At 40.6% G+C, this 27,547-nt stretch overlaps 1 protein-coding gene and 1 pseudogene across 1 annotated transcript in view; one reads left to right on the forward strand and one right to left on the reverse strand.

Annotated features, from left to right (window-relative positions):
* Positions 1-27,547, forward strand: part of MREG (melanoregulin) — an 81,467-nt gene that overhangs the window by 40,145 nt on the left and 13,775 nt on the right. The gene's annotated exons all lie outside the window — the stretch shown is intronic.
* On the reverse strand, positions 23,645-24,999 carry LOC122749098 (annotated as a pseudogene).

Genomic DNA, 27,547 nt, shown 5'->3' on the forward strand with positions numbered 1-27,547 from the left:
GGTGTAAGCCATTGAATCAAGTACTTGTGGAGGACACAGTGGGTCCCTGAGCTTGAGGAATTTTTTGTTTAGTTGGGGAGTCAAATCTAACACACGTGATAATATTACAAACCCCAGTGTCCTGAGTCTTTGTTGTTCTTGGATCTAGACTAAATAAAGAGCTCTGGGGAAGACACTGAGCAGAGGTATAGGGTTTTTGTTGGCCATAACAAGATGATGTGTGTGACATAAATTCCATCTTTATTTGGAATATTATGATGACGACTCCATAGGAAAAGTAAGTTAGTTAACATAATGCAACCATATCAACACAAGCAATATTTAACTTTTCAACATTTTCTGTAAACCTAGATCTTATTTGTAGAACATTTTTTTACTTAAATATACAATAATAATAATAATAACAGTTATTTATTTAATGTTTATTATTGATCCTCACAATTATCCTGTGAAGTAGGTGCTATTATTATCTCCATATTACAAATGAGGAAACTGAGACAAACCTTGTCAAAGGTCCACACAGCTTACGTGTCTGAGGCTTTGAACTTAGGTCTTCTTGAGCCCAGGCTGGGAGCTGGGTTGATCTTAATATTAACTACAGAGGTCTCCCTAATGTTAATGGAATGAAACAATAAGGAGGGTTTGGTATTAAAAAGGTATCAGTCTGGGTCAGGTATCCACTGGTGCAGTGGATAAAGCACTAGCTCTGGATTCAGGAGGACCTGAGTTCAAAGCCAGCCTCAGACACTTGACACTTACTAGCTGTGTGACCCTGGGCAAGTCACTTAACCCCAATTGTCTTACCCGCCCCCCCAAAAAGTGTGGCCTAAGGACCCCTGGGGAGACCTTTGCATGGAGTCTTCAAGATTAAAACCATTTTTGTAATAAAACTAACCTATTATAATATTATAATACTCCTCCATTTTCTGACTACTTATCTGTGTAAGGACAGATTTTCCTGATGATACTTTAAACAAAACAATATATTGCAATGGATTGATTGCAAAAGTAGATATGAGAATCCAGCTGTCTTCTATTAAGCCAGCTATTAAAGAGATCTGCAAAAATATATATATAATAATGCCATTTTTCTCACTAATTTTTTGTTTTTGATTTGGAAAATAGTTATTTTTCATTAAAAATGTTTTATTTATATTAACATGTAATGGATTTATTATTAAAAACTACCCATTTTTATTTTTAATATGGTAAATGTTCATAGACATAACCCACATAAACAAAAGCTCTTTGATCTTCAGTAATTTTTTTTTTTTTGGTGATGCAATGAGGGTTAAATGAGTTGCCTAGGTCACACAGCTAGGAACTTAACACAAGTCTGAGGTCGGATTTGAACTCAGGTCCTCCTGACTCCAGGGCTGGTGCTCTATCAAATGTGCTACCTAGCTGCCCCCAGTTCTACTTTTTAAAGAGTATAATGGCGTCCAGAGATTTAAAAAATTTAAGAGGGGCAGCTAGGTGGCACAGGGCAGTTAGGTGGTACAGTGGATAAAACACAGGCCCTGGATTCAGGAGGACCTGAGTTCAAATCCAGCCTCAGACACTTGATATTTACTGACTGTGTGACCCTGGGCAAATCACTTAACCCTCATTGACACCCCCCCCCCCCAATTGAGAACCATTCATTTAGGATAACTCTCATTTTATAGAAGGGAAAATTGTGACCAGAGAGTTTAAGTAACTCATCATTAAGATCCCACAAAGAATTTTTCTGATGCCAAACTCAGTGGTTTTTCAACTACACTGCACTAATCCAGTTGCTAGAGGATAGAGAAAAGGATTATAATTTGGAGGCTTTTAGTGGTGCCTTAAATTAACTCTCTCTTCTTCTCACTCTATCCAGCCTAATCATATTTACATGTTTATTGCCTGAAAAATATACTTTTCTATTTGAATAGCTTTTCATTTTCTCTGTTTTATCATTCCACATGGACTTCTGTACTGACGACAGAGAAGATGACCTTTTGCTAAAGGTCAGCCCCTGACTTAACTTGGGATGGGCTGAGTACATAGGAAATGGATGCAATAGAATTCCATCACATAGATTTGAAATGTCCAAACCTGAAGCAGGCCTCTCTCCCAGGTAGTCAGTCAGGCCTTGATTCATTGGTTTAAAATTCACTGGGAGGCCCAGTTTCACAGTTCTTGAATTTAAATAGGTGGAAAAGAACCCAATCCTACACACAACAATGACACAATAAACAAACACACACACACACACACACACACACACAAAATAGAAGGTAAACTTAAGCTTATCTTGGATCTGGCCTGATTTAACAAGTTGACATAACCAAAATCAGAGTATTCACTCTTTGCTCAATGTGAGAAGGTAGGTGTTTGGAGAGGTTGAGGAAAATAAGCCATCAGCAACAGTGTGCCAACATTCTTTGAGAATAGCATATTGCACCTGGCAAAATTTCCCAGGATGAACCAGTCACTGTGGTTGACTGAACTATTAAAATGATATATTTGATATATTAAAGAAAATCTTTTCCCTTAAAAAAAAAAGTGGAAAATGTATTGTCTTGACTTATTTCCCTCTTTTCATGCACTCACACACTTTTTTTGGTTCTTACCAAAGGCCTTTGTAAACGTCTTTGTCCTTAACAAATTCTTTTGCGGGTCATGAGGATTCTGGAATGAGTCCAAGTAACCCATGACATATCGAATTGAGGAAGAATTTGTCTTGTGCTCCAAGGATTTATCTCTAAACTTAATGCAACAGATGGAGATTGGTTCTTTCCTCAAGAGGACCTGATAATGTTGATTATAATTAACCAAACATTATTTGGCCAGTGCAGCCACCTTTTCCCCTTCGTTTAGTGGGTCTAACTCTACTCTGAATAAGCTGAAATGCTCTACTCTTGCTACATGGACCCCAAGGGGGGCTTTGATGCCTTGGCTGACCCCCATGCTTGGAATGCTCTGCTCCCAGTCTCCACCTGTTAACTTCCCCGTCTTCCTTCAAGACTCAGCTCAGATCCTGCTTCCTATATGAGACCTTTTCCCAATTTCTTCCCATACACCTTCTAAGTGTCTTTTGTTTTTTTCTTTTAAATGAGGTTATCTTCCATCTGCATGTCATATAACTTATAAGACCCTATCTATCTCTTTTTGCCTCGCTTTGTATCTCTAGTATTTAGCCCAGTGCCTGGCAAATATTTTTTTTTAATTTTATTATTTTTTTTCAGGACAATGGGGGTTAAGTGTCTTGCCCAGGGTCACACAGCTAGTAAGTGTCAAGTGTCCGAGGCCAGATTTGAACTCCTGAATACAGGGCCGGTGCTTTATCCACTGCACCACCTAGCTACCCCCACTGGCAAATATTTAAGTGCTTAATAAATCCTTGTTGATTGAGTTAATTGTCTTTGCTTTGCTACAAAAATGGAAAAATGGAGCCCAAGGTTAAATGCTCCATGGACCAGATGGGAAAGAACTAGTCAGTGAAGGTAAAGCTGTCCATGAGGGTAGCCTGGCATCCTGATGATGTGTCGTTGAAAGGGTCCACCCTGTACAATCAAGTGAAATCACACTCGCGAAGCTCCTTGCAAACCTTAAAAGTGCTTTATAAATACCTATTCCCACCATCATTTATAATAGTACTAATTATGATTACTTTAAGAGATTGAGCCCTGCTTTTCTACTGAGCATCTCGTCCAGACTCAATTCCCCAAAGTGCTTTGGAACAAAACTGCATTTTTTCTTACCATTAACCAACTTTCTTATCCTGGTTCCGTGGTCCTAAATATTGGCCAAGTTATTACACACGTAGGATATATTATTACATATGTAGAATCCTTAAGAACACCAGGAGTGTTGGCTGTGTTTTAGAAGCCTGTCAGCATTTTGGGACCTGGGGGTGATGGTTCATTTTTGTGTTCTGCAATATAAAGCAGGCCAGGCCACTTATGTCAAAAGTCGGTTACACCCAGCAATTACCACATCTAATTATAAAATAGTTTCTGGAGAAATAAAGGAGTGCTTCTCCCTTTTGTTGTGATTGTTTTCTATTAGTAATGAAACACTTAATTCTTGTGACTCCCCCCCCCCCCACGTGCAAATAATAGGTTTTTGAGGCAGGAGATTGTATGTGCTTTGGTGAAATTACATGTAGGGCATAGTTTGGTTGTCCCTGGTTTGGTGGGTTGAATTTTGTATGATTATAAAATCTGGGCTCCCGCTGTGCTGACAGGTTTCTGCTGAGTCATCAAGGGGTGTATCTGCATTTACCTTTGCACAGCCATCACAGAAATGCTTGATATTCTTGTCACTTAAGCCTAAAGAGGATTTTCGTTTTTGCAACTTTGGTTCAGCTGTGGGAAACTATTAAAAATTGTCAGCGAAGGCTGTAGGGAGTAGAATGCCACTGAGGTACCAGTGAAAGGAAGGGCAGAGGAGTATAGTGTCAAAACAGTGGGAAAAATAATGGATCTGGGTTCCAATTCTGCCTTATTTGGAGAAGTCAACCTCTCTGGGGCCTTGGTTTCCACATCTATAAAATGAGAGAGTGCAGTCCCTTCTAGCTCTAGATATATGATATCCTTATAAGGCATCATGGATGCTTCTGGGGACAGATGGGAGTTAGGAGGAAATCATATGAAAGCACTTTCACACTAAGGTGTAAATGGCTGATTGGTTTCAGGGTGGCGGAGGTGGAGATTTTTGTTTTATTACTATTTTTTAAATCATAAAAGTATTTTATTATTTTCTAGTTGCATGCAACATTCGATTTCGATTTTCATTTTAAAAGACAATTTTGTTAGCCTAAAGGATTCTCTAGTTGGTAGGGATGTATATATATTTATGTGGAGAACCTTCTTCACGGTTCTGGAGGATGCTTGCAGTGTTTAGCATGGTGCTGATTGATTAGTTGGGCTGCCTCTCAATCCAGTGAGGTGTCACTTGCAGCTTGGATTTCCCTCGAGGATAGTTTGACTTACTCTTGTGGACTTTTAATATGTTGGAAATTGGAAACTGTCATAGCCTCCTACCCACTGGGAACGCACAGTGCTGAGTCTCCTGGAAGCAGGAACATTTCCATATCCTAATCAAGATGAAATAGTTTCTCCTGGAGATAGGTGATGTTGTACCTGTTGGTAGCATGGTGGGGGGGGGGGGTTAGGGTAAAGAAAGCTCAGATGGCTTTCCCATCCATCAGACTACCCTCCAGGTTGAGTGGGTTACTTGGAAGGGCATCTTCTGTAATTTGCCCACTGAGTTTACATTTGTGGGGGACTTCCCAAATCTGGAATTTGAACACCTGGTGGACTGAGCTTGGTGAGCTGTTTGGGGATTTCCAGGATAATGCTTTCCATATTTAGGTTGCAAAAACTAAGCATTATGGGTATCAGATACTGATTCTTTCTATAACTTAAAAGTATCTAGTTATTTGGGGGCAGCTAGAGTACTGGGCTTGGAGTTGGGAAGACGAGTTCAAATCTGCCCTCAGACCTTTGGCAAGTCACTTAACCCTGTTTACCTCAGTTTCCTTACCTGTAAAATGAGCTGGAGAAATGAAAGAAAAAACACTCTAGTATCTTTGCCAAGAAAACCCAAAATAGTGTCATGACGAGTCAGACGTGACTGAAAGACTGACCACCACCACCTAGTTTATTTACATGTTGTCTATTTCATTAGCGGTCTTTGAGGCTAGGGATTATATATTTTTTTCCTTTTTTGTATCTTCAGGGCTTAGCACACTAAATGAGTAATAAATGCTTATTGACTGACTGCTTTTCTATCAACTCTCTAGAAACTGGTTAGATCCATTAGAGATTCAGTTGGAATACTTAATTTTTTGGGGGTTTGTTTGTTTTTTGCAGGGCAATGAGGGTTAGGTGACTTGCCCAGGGTCATACAGCTAGTAAGTGTCAAGTATCTGAGGCTGGATTTGAACTCAGGTCCTCCTGAATCCAAGGACAGTGCTTTATCCACTGCACCACCTAGCTGCCCCTGGAATACTTAATTTCAACCCCTCTAGAGTTCAGAACCAGTAAAATCACAGGTCCAGGCCCCATTGCTATGTTTTATTCAGTGAGGCAATACAGTGGATAGAGTGTTGGACACGGCAAGGTCTTGCCTCAGACACTTAGTAGATTTGATCTTGGACAGGGATACTTAACCTCTTGTTGGCTCCAGTGCCCCCAGAGGTGGCACAGTGAACAGATCCTTGAAGATGGGGATGGGTTTTGCCTTTCTTTATATTTCAGTGCTTAGCATAATGCCTGGAATGTAGTAAGTGCTTATTAAATGCTTGCTGACTGACTGACTTGCAGGTACCTCTTTGCTTTAGAGAAGAACAAAAGCTACTGCAACCAGGTGTCAGTGGCTCATGGGAGCTGAGGTAGAACAGGTAAGCTGGGCACAAGCCAGGAGGATGACAGGACACCTGGAGAAAGGAGAGGCTGGTCCTGTCTCACCTCATCCTGCTTACCTGGTGAGTAGGGAGGAGGTTTTCTAGGCCAGGATCTAGGCTCAGGATGCCAGGTGCTGATGATATCATGGGCACATAGCCAGTGTAGGGCACATGATACTGTAGATGAAGTCATTGACCCAGTATTGTAGATAATCCAGGACTATTTCACACATTGGATTGCAGGGCTTGGCCACGCTTAATCAACTCTAGTTTTATTTGGTTTATTTGGTGTTGTCTTCAGGGAGTTCATCATTTTAAAAAGTGCCGTGTAATTCAGGGTGGCCTATCAGGTCACCTCCTCTTTCCCATCATCCTTCCCTTTCTTGCTTCTGCCTCAGTCTCTTCTGCTGGGCAGCCTGTGCTCCAACCCTGAGAACAGAGGGTCAGATAGCACAGTCCTCCAAGGTCACAGAACTTTTGAGTCGTGTGCTGGGATGGAAGGCTGGGCAGAGAGGAGTCAGGGAGGGATGCTTTTAAAAATGGTCTTTTAGCCACAAGCCATCATCATCCTCGTCCTCGTTAAAGTCATTTCCAGAACAAAAGATCAGAGAGAAGTGAGCGACTACCACAATGAGAAATGAAGACACAACTTAAAAATAAACTGGTTTGTGATGAAAAAAATAATAAAAAATGGTCTTTTAGGCCACAACAGTGAAAGGTAGAGCCTCACTGGGATGTAGAAATAAAGACTATCATTCACACCTGTTTCTCTGCCCTAGTTCTAGGAGATCTTATCCCTACCCTGTTGTGGCCTGTTGCCAATTACCTTCCCAGCTACATGTCTTCTAACTATAGAAATTCACTAGATACAATTTGAACTAGATGGAGTTCTCAAACTTTTTAGTTTCAGGACCTCTTTATACTCTTCAAAATTACTGAGGACACAAAAGATTTTTTTTTAATGTGGATATATCTAGCAATATTTACCATATTAGAAATAAAAATTGATTGACATAATTGCAAATGTATAACCCACATCTGATTGCTTGCCACCTCGAAGAGGTGAGGGAGGGAAGGAAGGAGGGATAAAATTTGGAATTCAAAACTATAAATAAAAATGTTTATCTTAGCGGTTTTTTTTTTTTGGTGAGGCAATTGGAGTTAAGTGACTTGCCTAAGGTCACACAGCTAATAAGTGTTAAGTGTTTGAGGTCGGATTTGAACTCAGGTCTTCCTGAATCCAGGGAAGGTGCTCTATCCACTGTGCCACCTAGCTGCCCCAAATAGTTCCTAATAATTATATTAATTTCCTCTTCATTGGTTGTGGGGGGGTGGTGTGTGTGAGTTCACACCATTTTTTTCCTGCGGAGCAATGAGGGTTAAGTGACTTGCCCAGGGTCACACAGCTAGTAAGTGTCAAGTGTCTGAGGTAAAATTTGAACTCAGGTCCTCCTGAATCCAGGGCCAATTATCTATCCATTGCGCCACTTAGCTGCCCCGGAGGAGTATTTCAATAGGCAAATAATCTCAGCATTATTATGAAAATAGTTTTGACTTTGGGGGTCCTCTGAAAGGGTCCTCAGACTCCAGGGATTCATGGACCATACTTGGAGAAGTGCTGATATAAAGCCTTGAATAAAGTAACAGGAGAGAATCTTTTTTTTTTTTTTTTTTTTGCAGGGCAATGGGTCCACATAGCTAGTAAGTGTCAAGTGTTTGAGGTCGGATTTGAACTCAGGTCCTCCTAAATCCAGGGCGCAGTGCTTTATCCACTGCGCCACCTAGCCCCCGCCCAGAATCTTTTTAAATTGCTCCCTTTTTAATCTTTAAATAAAACTCTTCCACTTATCCTTTTATGTCATATGTTAATTTGTAATCTAGTAGGCAGAGACCATACATTCTAAATATTTTTATTATTATTAGTCCCAGCTCACCTTTATCTTTGGTGCTTTGCAGCTTGCAATGTATATTGCATTGTTTTTTTGGGGGGGAGGGGATTAGCCAGGTCTATAGAGTGCCGGTTCTGGCAGTCAGGAAGACCCAAGTTCAAATCCAGCCTCAGACACTTACTAGCTGTGTGACCCTGGGCAAGTCACTTAGCCTGTTTGCCTCAGTTTTCTCATCTGTAAAATGAGCTGGAGAAGGAAATGGTAAACCACTCCAGATTGTCAAGATGGGCCTATATGTTTGTTCATGGCCTATATGAATGACAAAGTTTTGTAATAGAAATCAGCAGGAATAAATAATAATAATAGGAATAAAAATAACAATAACATTTTAAAAGCAGAGCATGAAGGTGGGTATTTGGAAATGGGAGAGGTCATTTTCTTTCTTTTAAGCACTATTTTATGAGGACTAAGGCAGCTAGGTGGTGCAGTGGATAGAGTTCTGAGCCTGGAGTCAGGTGGACCTGAGTTCAACTCTGGTTTGTGACACTTACCAGCTATGTGATGCTCCCCCCAAGTACTCATTCAAACAGTTTAACAAAATTGTCTCAATTGTACTTAATCTTTTTCAACCTCAGGTTCTCACCTTTCAAGGTTGTGAGGATCAAAAGAGATTACATTTATACAATGTTTTATACATCGTTAAGCAGTATGCAAATATCATTATTACTGATTTTTCATTATCATTATTGATTTTTCATTTTTATCTATCATTGATTTTTTGTGGACTCTAGTACGTTGTAATAGTTATTATTTCACTGATTTACAGTTCTTACCATTATTTGACTGAAAAAGGCTAAACTGAACATAGTAAGTTGTCTTTTTGATCGTGGGTCACTTTCTAACAGCAATTGTCAACTATTATTAATAATAATGTTACTGGAGATATCAATAGATTATGTGAAGTGTGACACTTTTGAACTGTGATTAAAAATATGAGACATAGTAATTTAATTTTTATTAATAGGCTGGCAGGTTAATAAAAGGATGGTCTATTAGCTGTCTCTCTCAAAGACCCTTAATGATGATGGGGTCCCAGTTCATATAACCTTCCAACTGTAGGAGGTCTATCATAAAGCAATCAAATCTAATTGGTTGACATGATTGGAGGTGAATTATATTAAAATGAAGTCCATGGATAGATAACTTAGGTCACTCAAATCTTGGTCCAGATGACATCAGAGAAGCAATGTGGACCCCTCACCCAAAATAGATTCCACCTAGGTGTGGTTTAATCTCATCAGCAAAGTGTCCTTCACTTATCTAGATAAAGAGACCTGTCTCCACCCAAAATTCTTTGTAAGCTTGGTTTTGGCTTGACCTAGATGAAATCTTACTTACAAGGCCAGCATGATTTTTTGGGGGGGTGGGGGGTGGGGGGAGAAAGGACTAAGAAAGAAGGAGAGAACATGGTACACCAAGATATCAATGATTATTTCTCACATAAGATGAGTAATGTATGAATTGTATATGAGTCTCACGATTGTATGGCATGGGGATGAATATCTGTCCTCTTTCTGCTTTATTTCTTCCTTGCCCTCTGACTTTCACTGCTCCGCAGTTTAGCAAGCTGACATATCCTGGGATTCGTAGTCTGGGCTAGTTCTTGCATGCTCAAAATATCTCTCTGGCTGGTCCTGCTAGGCTGGCTTACACACCTCTTGTCACTGCTTTGGTTTATGCCCTTGGAAGCCTGATCAAAGTGCTAAATCATTATCTGGGAAGGAGGAGTAACAATTTAAAAACTATTTTCTGCTACAATCCATCCTGGCCTCACCTTAGTTCAATTAGCCTGTCAGCTGTTAATAATGGACAAATTTGTTTATCTGGCTAGCTGCCTGAGAACAGAGCCCTTTGGGAATGGGAATCTGGACGAACTAGTTTTGATTGGAGGAAGGGCCCAGGATAGGTGGAGAGTTACTGCTGTAACTTCTGAGCACATTTAGTGGTACCTACAAATAAGAGGGAAGCTGTGAATAGATGATGGGGGTGGGGGGAAGGTCGGTCAGTTTCAGTTTTACCAAGGTCTAGTTGCAGATGTCAAAAGGAGAAGCTGATCTAACAGAAGAGGAAATTTGACATTAACATAGTATGGGCATAATACGTTTTCGTATGGTTTTGATTTCTTGTGTTGCCTCAGTTTTTTCATTGAACTGTGGTTTAGAGGTTATGAGTGTTTAGTATGATACCTATTAAAAATATTATTATTGAATTTTTGTATGTCAGTGTTTTGTGTGGGTAATAATGGGGGATAATTTTATCTTTGATAATGCTCTAGTTCTAGTATATTATTATGATGATGATTGCTGCTGCTGATGTAGGAGGCAAAAAGGGGTTAACAGAAAAAGATCCAAGCTCTAATTCAGATAGTAGCTTTAAGAGGGATTCAGACCCCAGTTAATGGATAACTTACAAGTCAGGTTGCTAGGTTCTCTTACCCACATAAATCAGTACCCATAACGGGAACATAGGGAGGCAGGCCATGAAGACCTTAAACTATAACAATGATACGTTGACAGGCTATAGAAACTCAAACTAAGAATAAATGATAAATGAAGATGTTTTGAAACTAAGCATGGGAATCAGAAAGAGACATGGGCAGAAAAGGCCAAATTTGTCCCCAGATTCACCTTATGACATGTAAACCCCCAAAACATACCTCCACTGAAAAAGGTACCCGCCTCAGGGGTTGGTTTAGTACCCCAGGAACTCCAAATTTGGATAAGCCCTCCCCTGTACCTCCCTAAGGTTGATGTAGGAGGCAAAAAGGGGTTAATAGAAAAACCTAAGACCCAAGCTCTAATACAGATATTAGCTCTAAAAGGGAGTCAGATCCCAGTTAATGGATAACTTATGTTAGGTTCTTATACCCATAGTGATCAACATCCATAATGGACCAGAACAGATCAGGTCAAAATAACAATAAAGGAAAAAGACAACCTATAGAATTTCTAATGAAAAATGATTATATTTTGAAACTAGCCATGGGAATCAGAAAGAGACATGCGTAGAAAAGGCCAAATTTGGTGTAAACCCCCAAAACACACCTCCACTGAAAAAGGTACCCGCCTAGGGGGTTGGCTTTGGACCCCAGGAACTCCAAATTAGGATAAGCCCTCCCTTGGAACACCCCTAGGTGGAGAATATTATAATATGAAGGACAGGCCCTCTGCTGTACCTCCCCAAGGTGGAGATTATTATAATGAGACTGATAATCAATTTATCTATACTATAAATATAACTGTCTTTTCTTTCCTTATTTGAGAGATACCTTTCCAATATTCTGGTTCTTTCTCTGTGGTCACCCACAGTATTGCAATAAAACTTGGTAAACTGAGGCACTGAGTCTTGTAATTCTTTTGGGATGACTCACGATCAATTGGACCCCAAATTTCCTGACAACATTAAGGTGATGATTATTATAATGAATAGGACAGGCCCTCCCCTGTACCTCTCTAAGGTGGAGATTATTATAATGAGATTGATAATCAATTTATCCATACTATAAATATAACTTTCTATCTTTCCTTATTTGAGAGATACCTTTCTACATTTCTTTTGGTTCTCTCCCTATGGTCAAAAGTCTTCCAATAAAACTTCAGAAACTGAGTCACTGAGTCTTGTAATTCTTTTGGGATGACTCATGATCAATTTGATCACCCTAAATTCAGCCCACATCACTGCTGCTGCTGCTACCTCCACCGCCACCACCACTACTACTACTGCTACCACTACTACCACCACCACCACCACCACCACTACCACCACTACTACTACTACTACTACTACTATTACTACTACTACTACTACTACATGCTTTACTTTTTCAATGAACTCAGATGGAAACAATCCTGGGACAAGTTGCTATCCTGTTATATTCTTTTACATTCAGTGTTATGCAGGTCACCACATTTTCTATGGATTGTTCTTGATGTTATTATGTTGATGGCATGTTTTAAATAGAGTTGTCCACATGGACATGAAATACTGTAGAATTTTCACTATACTTGGGTCTATTTTATATGTTTGCAGGATGTGAATAAGCTATGAGTGCAGAACTGATTTACATAAGCAGTAAAGGTAATCAATAGAGGTAGTAAAGCCATGAGTGCAGAAGTGAGTCAAAGGCTTTATAATAATATACACAAAGGCAATATTTATAAATTATGGTTGTTTGTAGATGTATTTTTAATGGTAGTGTTAAACAAACATAAAAAATGAAACATCGAATCATTAAACATTAAACATATTAATGGTACTAAAATATCACTTGATAATACCACCTGGCAATTAAGAAAAAATCTATTAATGGCATCATTAAAAATCTATCTCTAAATACAAGAAAACAATGCATTGTCTGAAGAACAAAAAAGGATGGGATTAAAAAGGCCCAGGAATGTTAAGTATGATGTATTCCAAGCTGCTGGAAATAACCAAGCCTATAAAAACACTGTTGTTGTTCAACCATGTCTGACTCTTTGTGACCCCATATGCGGTTTTCTTGGCAAAAATACCATTCTCCAGCTTATTTTACAGATGAGAAAACTAAGGCAAGAAGGGTTAAGTGCCCAGGGTCACACAGCTAGTAAGTATCTGAGGCCAAATTTTAACTCAGCTTTCTATTTTCCCTGTACCACATAACTGCTCCAAAGAGATCTTTAATAGGACTCTATTTATTTCTGGCATGGTGGTGGTTGACATCTGACTTCAGGGATGCTCCTGGAAAAGCTTCCCCTTTTCTCTTACCATTAAACTCAAAAAAGACTCCTATTCAAAATCATTGGCGATGCCAGTGTTGTTTTGAACGTTCGTGTTATTAGTTATAATTTCTGGAGTTTGTATTAAGTAGATAGACAATGATTTTGAGGTCTTCAACATCTCCCTCTTCAGACTTTAGTAGCTCCTCAATTTCATCTCTTCTTTTGTCTAATCTAGACGTAGGGATAAAGGTTTTTTGTGATGATTTTCCTGCTCTGGTCATGAGGGCTGAGATTCCTATTGACAAAGTCACAGGAAGCCTACACTATTGGAATCTATTTTCAATTTTGTTGATAGAATGCTGACTGATGAATAAGAAAGCGCTCAACGTCTCCAGTCCCTTTCATACCTGCTTGTGGTTTATCTCTTTTAGAGATTTCCAGAAGGAAATTGGTATTTTTGGATTTTTTTGATGTAACCTGCCCTCTTATAGTACCATAACACAAAGGAGCACCTCAGGCTTCCCCGTCCTCTATTTTGATTAGGGCCATAAGAATTAGGCCTGGAGTCAGGAAGACTCTTCTTGAGTTCAAATCCAGCCTCAGATACTTCCTAGCCATGTGACCGTGAGCAAGTCACAACCTTCTTTACCTCAGTTTCCTCATCTGTAAAATAAGCTGGAGAAGGAAATGGCAAACCTCTCCAGTATCTTGCCAAGAAACCCTTCCCCTCCAAAAGGGACACAATTGAAAAACAACTGGACAACAAGAAGCCACTTTATTGGCTATCTTGTCATGTTATTAGACAGCCATTAGAAATGTTTTGAGGGATTTATTTGGATGAATTAAAGCCTCCTACACTAATGAGCAGTATATCCAACAAGGAAATAATAAAATAATTGGCCGTCAAAAATGGAAATGACTGTTGAATTCAGACTCACAAGGTAGAGGTGATGACATGGCCATGAGTTGCAGCTTGTGCCTATAACTAACACGTAATAAAATCTGGTGTTTAATTATCAACAAGTGGGGTAACCTGTGTTTCTAGGTAATTACTGAAAGGCTAATTTTTTTTTCTTTTTCTTTTTTTTTTTGGTAGGGCAATGAGGGTTAAGTGACTTGCTCAGGGTCACATGGGTAGTAAGTGTCAAATGTCTGAGAACAGATTTGAACTCAGGTCCTTCTGAATCCAAGGCTGGTGCTTTATCCACTGCACCACCTAGCTGCCTGAAAGGCTACTTTTTAAGTGGTATTACTTTTGGTAATTTTGGTAATCTTTACTTTTTTCTTTTTTTCGGGGCAATGAGGGTTAAGTGACTTGCCGTGCGTCACACAGCTAGTGTCACGTGTCTGAGGTAAGATTTGAACTCAGGTACTCCTGAATCCAGGGCCAGTACTTTATCCACTGCGCCACCTAGCTGCCTCCGATGTTTTGTTTGAGGCTAGATTATTACACTAACTTCCAAATCTTTTTGGTATCCCCTGCTTTTCCCCAGAGCACCCAAATGTAAGGTTTACCGTTTATAGATTAGACCACGTGACTCTCCTATTCAAAAACAATCATTGGTTCCCTATTGCATTTAGGATAAAATACAAATTCTTCAGCCCAGTATTTAAAGCTTTGACTTAGACCTACCTTTTCAAATGTATTTCACATAACTACTCTTCAAGCATTTGTTGGAGGGGGGAAGGGGGAAGGAAGTACAATCATTTCTGATACATCTTGATGGACTGAAAATGTAGAAATCCCTTAACCATTTTGTGGTCTAATATTAGAAAGTCCCTGATCACTGTAAAGTGGTAGGTCTCATGCAGTGGTAGGTCTCACACAGTAAAGTGGTAGGTCTCATGCACTGTTCCAGCAAATACTTGCTGACCTTGGATAAGAGACTGCAGTTTTGTCTAAGAGGATTGCTTTCACAATTGTTAAAGTATTTGGTCTCTTTGCCTTGTCTCCCGCCCTTGAACTGGGAATGTTTTCGTATTCAGGTTAATATATAAATCTTTACGCTTGCATTCCCCAAATTCCCCTTTTCTCCCTTGACTGACCTCCCTCCCTGCCTTTCCCCACCTCCTATGAAATCCTTTACTCTTCTATCCCCCACTGCTACAGAATGATGGCAAATGGCAAGTCACTTAACCCCTATTGCCCCACAAAAAAAACCCAAAAAAACAAAAAGGCTGATCTCTATGCCTGGGCTGTCTTCTCTCCTCACCTTCTCTTGGAATCCTTAGCTTCCTTTAAGGCTCAGCTTGGGTCTTGCCTCTTCTAGGAAGCCTTTGCACTTCTTCCTAGTTTTTAGCACTCTCTTAAATCTGAAATTTGACTGTATTTATTTTCTTTGTGTGCATATTGTGGAAAGTTACATGCTGGGGCCTGGAAATAAGAATAATACCTAGAGCACCTAACCTGGAGTCAGGAAGACCTGAATTCAGATTTGGCATTACTAGCTGTGTGCCCTTGGGCAAGTCAACCTCTGTTTGCCTCAGTTTCTTTATCTGTAGAAAAAATGGGGATAATAATAGCATCTACCTTCAGGATTGTTGTGAATATCAAATAAGATCATATTTGTAAAACACTTTGCACTCACTACTTGCTGTTATCATCATCATGATTCCTTGAGGCCAGGATTGTTTCATATTTGTCTTTATATTCCCAGAACCTAGCAAAGTACCTTGCCTATCCTAGACGCTGAATAAATATTTGTTGGCTTGAATTGGCAGCACTTTGAGACTTGCTTGATTACTGGGAATGAAATGAGACTCTTTGTGGAATATTAAAAAGTACAATGGAATTCTTTTAGAATATTTGCCCTTTTTTTTGCCTTTTTTTTTTTTAAAGCCACGACAAGACCTAGATGTTGTAGGAATCATATTTTCATGGAAAGTTATGAATAATAATGGCTTGATATTTATAAAGCTTGCAAAGTGTTTGATCTAATGCTGTGAGATAAGTACAATTTTTGTTCCCATATTACAGATGAGAAAATGGGGGCTCAGGGAAATGAGTTCCTCACAGCCACGCAACTTAACCTTCTGAGGCAGGATTCAAATCTAGGTTTTCCTGACTCTTGAGTTTAGCACACTTTCCACTATGTCAATCAGCCTTATAAAGATTGTAAAAACTTTTTCAGGCCTTCTTCTATTCTCAGTTATCTTTGCTTGAAAGCCACTTGTGATTTTGAACTCTTGCTAATAGTATGTAGAAACCATAATTGAGTTTATTTAGGAATTGAGTCAGTTTGGAGCTTCTTATTTTAAAAAAAATAGATGAGGGTAATTTGGAAAAAGCTCAGAAAAGATAAGTTGGAAAACAAAATGCAGGAAGAAAGGTGAAAAGAGTTGGGATTAGTTAGCTTGGAGAAGAAAAGGATCTTTAATAATAGACTTTAAAAATAGAGAAGATATAATTATAAGTAGGATTGTTGGTGATAAACTATTCTCAATTGCTCTTCTTTAGAAAACCAAGCAGAAGAAAAGGGCTAACTCTATACTATGAGATATTTAGGCCACAAAAGGGGAAGGAAAAAAAAAAGCACCCTTTCAAATTTAAAGGAAAATCCTGGGACATAAAAATTGCTTCATTAGATACAAATCATGATGAGCTGAAAAATTCTTCCTACATTGTACAGAAAGGGTGTTCTTTACCCGATTTTGGTAGTTATAAAGCAGCAAACTGTAAACCTTCAGCTCTCTCCCTTCTTTTCTTCCTCATCATCCTTTGTTACCCCCTCTCCCTACTTAATTATGCTGAATATCCTGATTCCAATCCAGCTCCCATCGATGATGGACACAACCATGGAAGAGAGTAGGAAGTGTATTGAGTCAGAAGACGTAAGTTTAAATCCCACTTCAAGTGATTCTATACATGTAAAGATTTAACGAGACTAGTCACTAAGTCTTGGTAAATCCTTCTAGTTCAATGAATCTGAGTAACATAGGAAAGTCAGATATAGAATAGACAGCTTTGGGAAGCTTATCTGCATAATAACAACTGGGCTGAGTGGGCATAACAAGGAACACGTACCCATTCCTGGCTTTCTTCCTGTTGATTGTCTAGACTTAAGAAAGTTATGGATAAATGTAAATAATGCAGATTGAACTTAAAAGTGTGCCCTGCATATACATGCAAATACACATACATACATATACACACATGCTTTGTGCTCACAGGTTACTAGCTCTTAAGTCAAGCTTTTTGAGCCAATCTAAAGAAAGGTGAGATGTACCAGAGAACAGAGAGGACACCATGACACTTCATTAACAGAAGCATGATGGTAGCGATCTAGTTTTCAACCCTCTTGTGTGTATCACAGACCGCTTTGGCAATCTGTTGAAGCCCAAGGAGCCCTTCTCAGAAGCATGGTTGGTTTTTTTTGTTGTGGTTTTTTTGAGGGGGGAGAAAAAAAATGGAAAAAAAAATTACATGATAATTTTGTTGTATATTTGAAAGGAATAGCAAGTTGTGCATAGATTTGCAGTTTCATGTGTACTTGTTCTTGTTTCATTCCATAAACTAAAATAAATTTTAAAAAAGAATCATGTTTTGGGGCAGCTAGGTGGTGCAGTGGATAGAGCACCAGCCCTGGATTCAGGAGTACCTGAGTTCAAATTCGGCCTCAGACACTTAACACTAGCTGTGTGACCCTGGGCAAGTCACTTAACCCCAATTGCCTCACTAAAAAAAAAAAAAGAATCATGTTTTTAAATGCATAAAATAAACTACATTAGGATTACAAAGGAAACCAATTCTATTGAAAATGGTTATCAAACATTTTTTTAAACTTTCCAGATCCCAGGTTAAGAACCCCTGAATAGAAGAGAAACATCAGACTTGGAATTAGGAAGGCCTTGGTTCAAATTCTGTCTGACATTTCCTACCTCTTTGAGTACCAGCAAATAGCATCTGAGAGCCTAGGTTTTCTACTCTATGACAATGGTACTTCTAACGATACCTACCTAGTTCACATGATTATCATGAGGCTTGCTTAGGCAAGATGATATATCCATAATGCCCTTTGCAAGCTTGAAAAAGGTATCTATAAATGTCAAGTTATTATTTTGAACAAGACTGTCCTCCTTGGAGAGGGCAACTTGTAATAGTGCTTGCATTAATAGTCCATTTCTGGCTGGTCAATAAACCTGTCCTTTTCTCCTTTAGCCATACAGGATATGTTTGTGTATGTGTGCATGTGTGTATATGTATGTATGTATATGCAGGGCACAACTTTTAAGCTCCATCTGCAGTATTTACATTTTATCAATTACTTTTGTTTTTTGCAGGGCATTGAGGGTTAAGTGACTTGCCCAGGGTCACACAGCTAGTAAGTGTCATGCCCGAGGCCGGATTTGAACTCAGGTCCTCCTGAATGCAGGGCTGGTGTTTTATCCACTGTGCCCCCTAGTTGCCCCTATCCATTATTTTCTTAAGTCTTGACAATCAACAGAATGATAAATCAAGCCCTAGTTTGTAGTATTTGCTGATTTCCCTGGTATAGATGCTCGAACTGAAAATTTAGCAGTTGGCTATGCAGTTGGCATCTCTGGATGCCAGTACTATAGTTTGAGGTGAACTCAGAGACCTTTAATCCAGCCTGGATCTGGTCAAGTATCTCCTCCCAGGTATTCTTAACAAGTGCCCATCTGCTCTCTGTTGTAAGACTTAGTGATGAGGAATTCACTCACTACCTCTATTGGCAGCCCATTGGTTATAAAATGCTTTTTTAAAAATTAGGTTCATGCATGTTACCTTATTTTATATGAATTTTATAGCCTCATTTATAGGAAACTGAGACTCAGGAGGTTAAGTAACTCGTCTAAGGTCACCAGGAAGAGGCAGAGACAGAACTTGATCTGGGTGCTCTGCCTCTAGACTTGGCCTCTTTTTCTACCATCCTGGGCTGCCTCCAATCCCCTTAAATCTGTCTTCCTACAACTTCCACTGTGTACTCCTAATTCTGTCCACAGGGCCTGGGCAGATCAAAATCTAATCCCTTGTTTCACATGAGAGATCTTCAAATACTTGACCAGGGTTCCATAGAAAGTAACTACCTAAGGGTAAATTAGGGTTCAAGGTAATCATGGTATATCCTGCCATCCAGCAGCATCAGCCAGATCAGACTTAATCCATCTGGCCTGTCGGAAGTGGGCTGGAACCCTTGAATCAGGGAGAAAAAAATGAAACCTGCTTCCCAGTTTTGTTTCCCTCCCCGTTCTGCTGGCCAACAGGCAGCATTGGCAGCTATAAACTGCCTCCTGATTAGAGCTAATGAAAAACCCAGACAAAGAATTAGGTCAAGGACTTCAGGTGGTAAAGCTTTTGTTTTTCTGAGCTCCTGCTGACCCCTGGCTGTGTGGCAGCAGCAGCAGCAGCATTTATATTGCCATAAAGTTTGTAAAGTCTTTTATGTATGTTAACTCATTTGATCCCTGTATATCAAAACATACAGGGATGAGGGCAGCTAGGTGGTGGGTGCAGTGGATAAAGCACCGGCCCTGGATTCAGGAGTACCTGAGTTCAAATCCGGCCTCAGACACTTGACACTAGCTGTGTGACCCTGGGCAAGTCACTTAACTCCCATTGCCCCACAAAAAACCAAACCAAACCAAACCAAACCAAAACAAACAAAACATACAGGGAGATGAAAAACTATGGCTCTGGGCTTAACCTTTTTATGGCCTCCACGTTAAACCTTTCGATGCCATAGACAGAAAGGTGAAACAGGCAAAGGTGACATATAGGACCTCTTCAGCAAATAGGGGGTGGGTTGTGTTGTTGTTGTTCAGTTGTTTCAGTCATGTCTGACTCTTCCTGATCCCATTTGGGGTGTTCTTGGCAGAGAGACTGGAGTGTTTTGTCATTTTCTTGTTCAGCTTATTTTACAGATGAGAAAATTGAGACAAACAGGGCTAAGTGACTTGTCCAGGGTCACACAGCTAGTAAGGCTAGACTTGAACTCTGGTGTTTCTAAGTCCAGGTCTGGAGCTCTATCCATTGCACAACTAGATAAATTAAATGGTTATGCCATTTGTTATTTAAATGTAATTGTGGCTTAACAGAAGCACTGGAATTTAAAAATATTTTTTAAGGATCAAACTGCATGGATGATCATAGAATATTTTCACATATCAGAGAAAGGAGGGTGAAAATGTTTATTTCAAAGTAAAATTATACCATCATCTTGTAATTATTTGTATTTATTTATTTATTTATTTTTGTTTTGTGGGGCAATGAGGGTTAAGCGACTTGCCCAAGGTCACACAGTTACTAAGTATCAAGTATCTGAGGCCGTATTTGAAACTCAGGTCTTCCTGAATCCAGGGCCAGTGCTTTATCCACTGTGCCACTTAGCAGCCCCTCAATTTTTTGTATTTAAAATACATTTTCACTCATGAGAAATTATAATAAATTATAAATTAAAATTTTTTTAATGTCATTCAAAAAATATCTTGGGGCAGCTAGGTGGCAGAGTGGATAAAGCACTGACCCTGGATTTGGGAGGACCTGAGTTCAAATTCAGTCTCAGACACTTGACACACTAGCTGTGTGACCCTGGGCAAGTCACTTAACCCTCATTGCCCTGCCCCTTCCCCCCCCCCAAAAAAAAATCTTGCATCAATTAACACAACTGAAGTGCAAGGACCAACTGTAGGGTTTGGGGCCAGATTTCCTAGAATCTTAGAGTTTGGAGGAAACTTAGAGATTGGTTATATGGGTAATACATAGTAGAAGAATATTTAGAGCTGGAAGGTATAGACCTCAGATAACATTGGGTCCATGCTTCTAATTTTATAGACTTGGAAACAGAGAGTTGACATGGCTTTCTCAGTCCTACAAGTTGGGTGGACCAGCAGGATAAAAAGAATTTAATTTCCTCCCCAAGTACTATCTGGTTTGAATAGCTTGTTTACACAGTGGGTCTAAATGCTCCATGTGGCCCTCTCTGTGTTGCTTCATTCTTTATTCAAAAATTCCCTTTTTTGAGAGGCAATGTATAGATTAGCATAATGGATTAAACCAGTGAGCTATTCCTTGGGGACCCTGAAGTCCCCAACATGCAGGTGATAGGGGAAGCAAGTAGACCTTAAGAGGTCTGCCCCCCTGTGGGCAAAGCGTTGCATGAGGTTACTCCATCGCATCCACTGTTCACCCTACCTGTGGCATGTGAAGAGGAGTGAGCCTTAACACAAGGCATGTGCTAGTAAATGTTTCACAACTGCAAACCCAAAAAATTAATGAATAAACAAATGAGTGAAGTGTATGTATGTGTGTGTGTATATATATTTATATATATATATATATACATATACATAAACATACATACACACATATACACATATACACACATATATGCAGGACAGCTTTTAAGTTCAATGTGCATTAGTTACGTTTTATCCATTACTTTCCTAACTCTAGACAGTCAACAGAACAGTAAATCAAGCTCTAGTTTGTAGTGTTTGCCGATTTCCCAGGCATAAATGCTCACACTGAAAATTTAGCATTTAGCTGTGGAGAGCCGCTATGAATGGGCTCCAACCACTGCCCTCAGTAGTGTTCTGCTCCCCAGTACCACCCTTATAGAATGTCATGATTGGAAAGAGCTCAGATATCATGTAGTGTCACTGTATGGATCAGGAGAGGGACTTTTCTTGTGATGTCATCAGCATGGGAAGTTCACAGTGAGGGGGACTCCTGCTAGGAGTGCAGGTCAACCCCTTCTCTGCAAATAGTAGCGTCTTTGATAGTTTCTTAGGACATGAGAGATGAAGGGAGAGTTATCCACAGACAACTGTCATGCCTCCCTTCAATAAATCATCTCTTAAAACTTAACAAGGGGTTGCCAATCTACTGGGTTCCAATGAATGAGCCTGGCTCTGTATCCCTTTCTATGTGCTTGGGCAATGGTTTATTCCCATTTACTCCTCTTTCCTTTCTGCCTTAGTTACCATGAATGCCTAAGGGCTGTTACCTTGCCCTCCCCTCTTTCTACTTTCTCCCATTTTTTTCTCTGCATCAGGGTCTACACTCTCAAGGATATTCATGATGACCGCTCTTTCACTAGTTGTTTGGGTTGTCAGGAGTGTAGCTGCAAGGGGGCAGCCTCAGGTAGACAAAGGAGGCACCTCCACATAATGCACATGGGTAGACACACTAGGTACCCCTTTCTGAATACACAAGACATTGCCCATCACAGGTCACTCAGCTCTCTTTACATCACAATGCATAATAAGGAGACTTGTGATAGCAGATTAAGGCAGGTGTTCAGTTATGGCATGATTACCAAAACTAGGTACCTTAGTAGGAAAAGACGATGAATCCCCTAGAAAAGCCTTTACCATCCACGTTTCTACTTGAAACCAAACTAGGAGCTCAAGTTTGTTTCCAGTGTGTGGAGCTCATCAGTTTTGGGGGAGGAAGCAAGTCAGCAAGTCATGAATGAAACTGTGCAAACAAGCCTGTTCTTTAAAAAGTTTCTCTAGGGGTTTGAAGAGGCTGTTCCTATCACACCAGGCTGTATCCTCAGGGTGAGAAGAGAGTGGTGAGAGCCTTGTCCTGACATTTCAGGGAAGGGGAGGCTAATTGAATGACATGTTTTCCTTAGATCGAATGAGAAGTGGGACAGAAAGAAAATAGGTAAATTCCTGTGTGTGTGGCCTGTCAGCCTGGACAGTGTCTAGCATTGCTGTGGGATAGCCCTGTGGTAGGTTCTCTTCTTAGATCCAAGGTAGCATTTTTGAGTGGGAGGGGTGTGTGTGTGTGTGTGTGTGTGTGTGTGTGTGTGTGTGTGTGTGTGTGTGTGTGTGTGTGGTGTTATTAGGTTAAACCCTTCTTAAGTGGTTGTAGATCTCATTAAGGAGCCTCTGAAGTTTTCCAAACCTTTTTGCCATCAGCACAAAATCCATCTACAAACAGGAGCATGTAGACAACCCCCCTATCTATGGGGAATCTCCCTTTTCTGTTTGGACGCTGCACTGGATGCCCTCAAAGACTCTGAAAAACACCTATTTGGAGTGTCTGGTTCCCTGAAGCTAAGGGGTAAAAAGAAAATAAAAAAAGTGAAAAAAAAAGAAATGAAAATAAACAAAATGCCAAAAAAACAGAATGTGTAAAAAAATTTTCTCCTCTTAAAAAAACCCAAACAAACAAAAAACTGTTTTAGGAACAGATCCAAGAGCACTTAGGAGATGCAAAGAGGTTCTTAGGTTTCTTTATTGAATGGTATAACCATAGGGAAAAGATCAAATAGTTCCAGTGTATATCTGTCCCATAACCTATGCAGAAACTGTTACCTTCATCCAGGAACTTTTTTTTCCCAGGCAGACAATCATTCAATTAGATGGTTAAATAAGTGTGCAGTTGTGGGTAGGTGGTCATAAGCTTAGGATAGGAGAGCTCCTGGAAGTGTGGGGCTGGGAATGGGGAGCAGCCCCTCACAAAGCACAGGCAAATGAGCAGGAAAGTCTGAAGGTCCCCAATGTGGAAGGAAGTGGGGCCAGTCAGACTGGGGTAGAACAAAGAAGCCAGGACTTGGTTGGGGAAATTTCACAGGCTGACGTGTACAAGGGCATACGAATTTAATCCATACTCTCTTTTTGGTAGTTGTTGCTCCCCAAACTGCCTTGTTCTAATTTACCTGGGAAATGCTGACACCTGTGAGCTTCTCCACAGTTGGACGTTGGCCATTGGCTTAGGATGCCCAATACTTCCCCAGTCACCTTGGCAACCCTCAGTGTACCTCCCCCACTAGATATCACATGAACTTAGAGGATCACTCAACTCTTTCGCTTCCTGGGGCAGTTTCTCTAGCAACATGTCCAGTTGGGCAGCCTCCTGATATGACTGAAAGGCCTCTGTCTTCTTTGCCATCTGCTCAGCCTCTGCCCGGGCCAGGACCCCTATAACATAGGCTTCTGCTCCCCCTCTTATCCAAATTGACTCAGTTTCAGCCTCTGCTTGCATAAACAGCTGGGACCTCTCCTCCTCAGCTAGTTTTTCTTTTTCTTTTTGGCAGGGCAATGAGGGTTAAGTGACTTGTCCAGAGTCACACAGCTAGTAAGTGTCAAGTATTTGAGGCTGGATTTGAACTCAGGTCCTTCTGAATCCAAGGCCAGTGCTTTATCCACTGTGCCACCTAGCTGCCCCCTCAGCTAGTTTTTCTAATCGGTATCTGTCAGCCTCTGAAGGCTTCTTCACAGAGCTTCCAGCTCCTCTCTTGCAATGCCACCTGCTGGACTTGCTCCACCATGTGTACCCTCTGCTCCTCTTTGTGCTGCTTTGTCTTTGCCACCTGGAGCTGGTAGGCCAGGTCAGCCTGTGCATGTCGGGTGTTGACCTCAATGTCATAAACAGCCTTCTTCAGCTCATAGTCTGTTTGTGCCTTGGCATCTCAATCTCACTCACGCACCTTCTGTTGTTTTGCTTTTGCCTCCTGGATCCCAGCATCTCTTTTGGTCTCGGCTTCCCCAATTCGCCCACCTTTCTGGACCTGAGCTGTTCGAGCCTTCCCCAGGGAGTGCAGATAATCTTGGTCATCATGAATATCCTTGAGAGTGTAGCTAACAATACCGATGCCCATGTTGATGAGGTCAGATGAAGCTACTTTGAACACTTGCTCTGAAAATTTTGGGCAATCCTTATAGATCTCCTCTACTGTCATGTGGGCCATGATTGCCCTCTGCTGGCCCTCCAATGTCTCCAGTGCAATGTGGGCAATTTCACCCTCAGTCTTCCCTGACAGGCAGCAGCCAACATCTCTTTGTTTTGGCCTTGGATCTTCACCTGGGCAATGCCAATAACTGATATGGGAACCCCATGACGAGTATAGACCTTCTCACTGAGGGTCAGTGTGTAGAGGGAGATTCTCCTGATGTGCTGGATACAGGGCACAACAAAGACCCGACCTCCTGTTACCATGACAGGGGGGCTTCTGCAGAAACCCCAGGCCACCATAGCCTCATTTGGACTACAGGTGAAAAACATGCTTCAGGGAGTGACTCTTCTGGGGTGCAGGGTACATGACCCTGGGGGTGAAGGAGAGGAGGCTCAAGGAATGGAGGCCTGGGTCTGCTCTCGCCTAGGGATAACCAGGAAGGCTGTAGCTCCCTTGGTGCCAGCACTTCCTCCTCTCCATTCAGGAACATTTGGTCAATCTGCAGGTGTAGATAAATATTCATCTCCCCAATGCAGACTTTTTTGTTTTTTATTTATTTTTTTGTCTCCCCCTCCCGGGGTAATGAGGGTTAGGTGACTTGCCCAGGGTCACACAGCTAGTAAGTGTCAAGTGTCTGAGGCTGGATTTGAACTTAGATCCTCCTGAATCCAGGGCTGGTGCTTTATCCACTGTGCCACCTAGCTGCCCCAATGCAGATTTTTAAATGTATGTATTTAGCTATGCAGTATTTACCTGATTTTATAGGTCTGCTTTAGTACCTTTAAAATACATGTCTCAGAATTGGTATTATGTTTGGAAATGTAAGTTCTCTGAGGGTTGGGGCAAGTGTCTCTTTAGGAGGATCCAGTACATAGATTGTCCTAATGCCAGAGCATGGGCATACGTTTTGGTGGTAGTGGTAGAAAGCACAATGAGAAATCTAGCAGTTTCAGGGTTGCTTGGAGCAGATATTCATTTAGGACACTTGCATTAAATGCATTTTTTCTATAGTTGAGTTTCTTCCATGAGGGAAATACTTATTTGCATGAAGTACAATGCACCCATTATGTGTAGCGTCTGTCCATGCTACCAGGGGTGGACAAAGCTATACAAATTAAGAGCAGCAAGCAGTGCTGGCTGGGGGAAGGGATAGCACCAGTCACTCAAACACTCAAATCCTCTTTGCCTCCTTTCTTCCTTTCTTCCTCCTTCCTTCCTTCCTTCCTTCCTTCCTTCCTTCCTTCCTTCCTTCCTTTCTTTCTTTCTCTCTTTCTTTCTTTCTGTCTGTCTTTCTCTTTCTCATTCTTTCTCTTTTTCCTTCTCTCTTCCTTTCTCCATTCCTTCTTCCTTTCCTTTCCTTCCTTCCTTCCTTTCCTCCTCCTCTTCCGCCTCCTCCTCTTCCTTCTTCTTTTTCTTTCCCTCTCACCTCCTCCAATCTGGGTTTGGCTGATTAGCATTAAAGGTTGTGCACCAGTAGTTTCAAAAGCAGCATCCATGCTGTGAGATCTCTCTTTGGCAGCTTCTCTTGATCAGGGTGATGGGAAATGATGCCAGGTGTGGACATCTATTTGAGCTAGCATATCTCCAGACTCCAGACACTTGACTGGCAAATTACCTGGTCTTCTTAAAGTCCTACAAGAACAATTTGAGAAAAATTAAGCTTTTTACCTTCTTATAGGCAAAACCTGAAAAGGATACTAAATCTCAATATACCCTTTTAATCCATCAGCAAATCATACCGAAGTCATTCTTTTTTCTCAGCAGCACCTTGTCCTTCCCACTTTGAGAACTATGTTTAAACTAGTGTGGCATTGTGAAAAAAGCATTAGCAAAGGGCTGACTTCAGGTTCTGCCCCTGACACTTACTAGCTACGAGACCCTGGACAATCACTTGACCTTTATGCACTTCAGTTCTTCTTCTATAAAATTCTAGTAATCCTATCAACCAGTGAGTGACCTTCATACTAGAGTCTCCTGGTATTTCTTGACATCTTTTTTTTTTTTTGGTGAGGCAATGGGGGTTAAGTGACTTGCCCAGGGTCACACAGCTAGTAAGTGTTAAGTGTCTGAGGTCAGATTTGAACTCAGGTGCTCCATCCACTGCACCACCTAGCTGTCCCCATTTCTTGACATCTTAAAAGAATAAGTCGACATGTTAAGGGGAACAGTTTTCTAAATCAGAGGTTCTTAACTTTGTTTGCATAATGAACCCGTTTGGCAGTCTGATTAAGCCTGTGAATCCTACCCCCCCCCCCTTTTTTTTGGACCTATGAGGGTTAAGTGACTTGCCCAGGGTCACACAGCTAATAAGTGTCAAATGTCTGAGGCTGGATTTGAACTCAGGTCCTCCTGAATCCAGGGCTGGTGCTTTGTCCACTGCACCACTTAGCTGCCCCTTATATGAATTCCTTAAAAGAATGTTCATAAATGAATAAAAATAAAATACATAGGATACCAAAGGAAATTAATTACAATTGAATAGTTATACAATATTTAAAAAATATTATGGCCCCCAGGTTGAGCCCATATTTGATATGAATAAATTTGTGAAGTTACTTCTAAAAATGTAAAGAATTTAAAATGTTTTAACTGCTTATTTCAGTACAAGTTTGAATTGGCATAGTGCTATTTTAACAAATTGTAAAAGTCACTTGAGTTTGTCTTCAGTTAGGGACCGGATTTTGTGGTGCATGACAAAACAGGACCTTTATGACAGTTTTTAATAGGTTAGACCTTATGTGAAGGGAGACTGATGTTTAACCAATTATCTTTTCATTTGAAGCAATTGTAAGGTGCTATCTTTGGCTCTTAGGCTCATTAATAATAGATGAGAGCTAAGTCAGCGGTTTGGGAAAACGAGTGGTTACAGCCAACAGC

This window comes from Dromiciops gliroides, chromosome 3, assembly GCF_019393635.1.
Source record: "Dromiciops gliroides isolate mDroGli1 chromosome 3, mDroGli1.pri, whole genome shotgun sequence".
Classification (NCBI taxonomy): domain Eukaryota; kingdom Metazoa; phylum Chordata; class Mammalia; order Microbiotheria; family Microbiotheriidae; genus Dromiciops; species Dromiciops gliroides.